This window comes from Octopus bimaculoides, chromosome 28, assembly GCF_001194135.2.
Source record: "Octopus bimaculoides isolate UCB-OBI-ISO-001 chromosome 28, ASM119413v2, whole genome shotgun sequence".
Taxonomy (NCBI): domain Eukaryota; kingdom Metazoa; phylum Mollusca; class Cephalopoda; order Octopoda; family Octopodidae; genus Octopus; species Octopus bimaculoides.
This window is the reverse complement of record NC_069008.1, coordinates 9,317,408-9,321,751: the sequence shown is the minus strand read 5'-3', so window position 1 is coordinate 9,321,751 and position 4,344 is coordinate 9,317,408. Positions and strand designations below refer to the sequence as shown.

The window sequence follows — 4,344 nt, the reverse complement described above, 5'->3', positions numbered from 1 at the left end:
TATATATATATATATATATATATATATATATATATATATATATATTCACACACACACATATCACTCATATACTAAATGAATACACCTTGTGTATTTACTGGTAGGCTGTGACTTGACACAATGGAGAATATTCATTCAAACCACTGGGTATAAACACATGTGAAAGTCATGGACAGGTGAGAAAACTCACTTCTAAACTCATTCAGGAGTGATGGACATAGATGTCTCTCCATTTTTGTAAATTATCAACATCACATATCCAAACAGGAGCAGAGATAAATTTTCATTTCAAAATTTTCAAATGATTTGGTGAAGATTTTCAACTTTTGTGGTCCCCATGTTTTCTGAGAAATGTTTAGACTTCAGTGAAATATTTGGTAAATATAATCATCACGTCATTCCTTCTGAGTGTGATAGGTGTGAGTCAGAAAAATTGAGAAAAGTTCAACTTTTCATTCAAAACTTTTTGAGAGATTTCATGATGATTTTTCAACATTTTCAGTTTTCATGTTTTCTGAGAAATGTTTAGACTTCAGTGAAATGTTTGGTAAATATAATCTTCATAGGTATTAGTAAATATATATTGATCTATTACTTCTAAATCTGACAAGTGTGAAAGGTAAGAAAAATTGAAGGTCATTCATAATGAATATTGACCAGATAGAAGTGCAATTCTTCATTTCAAATATGAAATGGAAGAAGCATTAGTGCAATAAACATTATCAGTCACATTTACTTAATGTACACTCAACGTGTACTTGGTGTGGTGATGAATATTCACTCAAAGTGTTGGGTGTTAAAATACCTGAAAGTCATGGACTCATGAGATAATTCATCTCTTAACCCATCTAGGAATGTTTTGCCATTTTTGTGGGTTATTGACATAATGTACCTGCACCGTATTGGAGATAAATCGTATTGCCAGTCAATGACTTACATGCACATAGTGTGCAAACTCTGTGCAAGTGTGCCAAGGCTATGCATACATAAGAATAAATTGAAATATGAAATGGAAGCAATGCTAATGTAATAAACATTAGTACCAAATATACTTAATGTATATACTGCATGTCATTATATGTAGACTGCAATTTGGCACCATGGAAAATACTCTCTCAAAGTGCCATGTATTAAAATTCCTAAGAGTCATGGAAAGGCTAGATAACTCACCTCTAGTCTCATCTAGGAGTGGTGGACATTGATGTTTCACCATTTTTGTGGTTTATCAACATCCTGCACCCAAACAAGATTGAAGATAAATCATATCACCAGGTCATGACTTATATGCATACAGCCCCAAGAAAATTGCAAATCATTGATGTCCATCACTCCTAGATGGGATTAGAGGTGAGTTATCTCACCTGTCCATGACTTTTAAGTGTTTTAACATTGGCCACTTTGAGAGAGTATTCTCCATGGCTCCAAACCACAGCTTGCCAGCAAATAAAACAGCATATATTTGGTTGATAATGTTTCTTATGCTAGTGCTACTTCTATTTCATATTTGAAATCATTCCTATGTATGCATTGTCTGGGCATATTGTCACATAGTTTTTCTCACTATATGTATATAAGTCATCAACTGGCAATAGGATATATCTCCAATTCTGTTTGGGCATGTGATGTGATATGCCACAAAAATGGCATATCAACACATCAAATGGCATATTGATATCCATGACTTTCAGGTGTTTTAACACCTGGTGCTTTGAGAGAATATTCTCCATGGTGTCAAATCGCAGCCTACTAACAAATACACAAAACTTACATAATAAGTATATGTGGTTGATAATTTTTATTAAACTACCACTGCTTCTATTTCATATTTTAATATATATATATATACAGGGTTTTTGAAAATACAAATAATATATTTCTAAATCTCTCAGAGAGATTTATGCAGTAGCAGCACGATAAAGTGATATCATGTTGTCAACTTAATGTGACAGTCCCATAAAAGGGAAGAATGCTACTGTTATTTAGACCTAGGAAACAGGAAATGTATCAAGCCCAACAGGAAACGGTGTTTCCTAGGGTTGAATAGCAGTAACATTCTTCCCTTTTATGGGACTGTCACATTAAGTTGACAACATGCTATCACTTTATATACAGGGTGTCTCAAAATTAAAGCAATTGTCATTTTTCAATTTGCCAAAACAAAATATTGTTATATTTTGGGTCCAAGCATTGCAATGCTAAAGGAAACACAATTATGACACTACCACATTTATTTGATATGATCATCTGTTTTGATTAACAGCCTTATGTCTAGGTGTGAATGCTTCACACACAGCAAACAGCTGTCCTTGCAGAATCAAAGCCCATTCCTGGTACAGTTTTGCCTTCAGAGCATTGAGTGAAGCATGAAGAGTCTCCAAAATGGACCAAACAGAAAAATCCAATGAGTTAAAATTGGGGCTTCTTGAGGGCCATACATCCTTGCCTATGAATGATGGAATGTTTTCCTGAATCCAGTGTTGTGTCTGTTTCATGCTGTGGGATGGTGCAGAATCTTGTTGGAGGCTCCAATGTGTGTCTTGAAAGTACTTATTCACCCTTGGATGCAGGTCAGCTTCCAGAATGTCACTAATGTAATGTATCATTGTGTGTCAATGTTAACATCCAAAGGCACAAAAAAAGGGGAGATCTTCCAGTCACAGTCACCCAAACCATAACTGACTGTGGATTTTGATGTTGATTTACGAGTCTACTCTAGACAGAGCCAGATACACTCCAAAATTGGTCATTCTGGTGATTTACTGTTTGTTCGATGTCAAATGTCTTTTCATCAGTGAACACCAGGTTGGGTAGTGTGCCTTCAGCAATCTGACACAGGATAAGACGACTTTTCTCCAGTCTCATGGCCTAATAAACTTGCATGAGCTCATGACAACAAACCATCTTGTAGGGGTGGTTCCTGAGTTCCTCCTTCAGCATTCGATGCATTGATGTTCAGCTTATTTTTGCTATGGCAGCCAGTTTACTAACAGAACAACAAGGATTTCACCATATCTTTTCTCTGGTACTTTTGATAAGCTGAGGGGTCTGTACACTTCCTCCTTGGCCATGTCTAGGTTGATCAGCAGTAGAACCAGTCTCTTGAAATTTCTTGATAATTTTCCAGACTATTGCTTGGTTAATTTTAAACTTTATTGCTATAGCAGAATTACTTTTGCCTTCTTTGTGGAGGGTTATGATTGTATTTCAGTCTAAAGCCATTATCTAATTTATAAGTTTGAATTTATTTAATCTTAAACAAAAAGAAGACACTAACCTTTTATAATGATGGATAATTTTCATATCTTATCACATTTATTGATAGTGATTAAAGTCCAAAACTTTGGTTGCCTTAATTTCAAGACACCTTGTACACACATATATATATATATTTATATATATATATATATATATATATATATATATCTTTTGTACTGCAGTCATGCTGAGGTAACACCTTGATAAAGTTTATTGAATAAATCAACCCCAGCACTTATTTTTTAAAGTCTGATACTGATCTTATTGGTCTCTTTTGTTGAAATGCTAAGTTGTGGGGTTGTAAACACACCAACACTTGTTGTCAAGCAGTACTGGGGGACAAAGAAAGACACACACTCACGCATTTTTTATGTTTTGCTTAGGCATAGGGATACTAATAACCTGGTGTTTGAACTCCATATACATATGCTTCAGGACAAAGCATCAGTCAAGTACAGAACAGTAATAAGAAACTTAAATGACAAGAGAATAAGAAATTAAGAAATTATGTCATGAATTCCATTAGCTTATAACTGTTTCTGCTATCAGATGCAATGTACTCATAGCTGAATGCTTTTGTATCACCCTATATCTTCACCAGTGCAGTCTTAATTGGGAAAGCATTTATAAATGTATCTAGGAAAGTCATTGGTACACTGTAGCAGTATTTTGAGGTAAACTTTTCTTGGTGGTATAGTTAGATTTCTTATGGAAGTTCCCAAATAAGACATTCCCATAGGATTATTAGTTGTTAAAACTCTTTCAGATGGGAGTTTTTATATTTTATTATTTTACTTAGGCAGAGCAATAACCTGGTGTTAGAACTCAGTATATAGTATGCTTCTATGTATATATATATGTATATATATATATATATATATATATGTAAATGTAAATACTTTCCCAAATAAGATTGCACTTCATTTTTGAAGCCCCAATGAAGTTGTAAGGTGATTCACCAGCAGACAATTATGAGTGCATTGCATCTTATAGCAGAAACAGTAGTAAGCTTATCTAGTTCATGATATCATTTCTTATTCCCTTGACATTTTAATTTCTGATATATATATATATATATATATATATATA

General features: G+C 33.9%; 1 protein-coding gene across 3 annotated transcripts in view; it reads left to right on the top strand.

Moving 5' to 3' along the window:
- LOC106868371 (histone-lysine N-methyltransferase, H3 lysine-79 specific) overlaps window positions 1-4,344 on the top strand; it is a 199,658-nt gene that overhangs the window by 77,148 nt on the left and 118,166 nt on the right. The window lies entirely within an intron of this gene.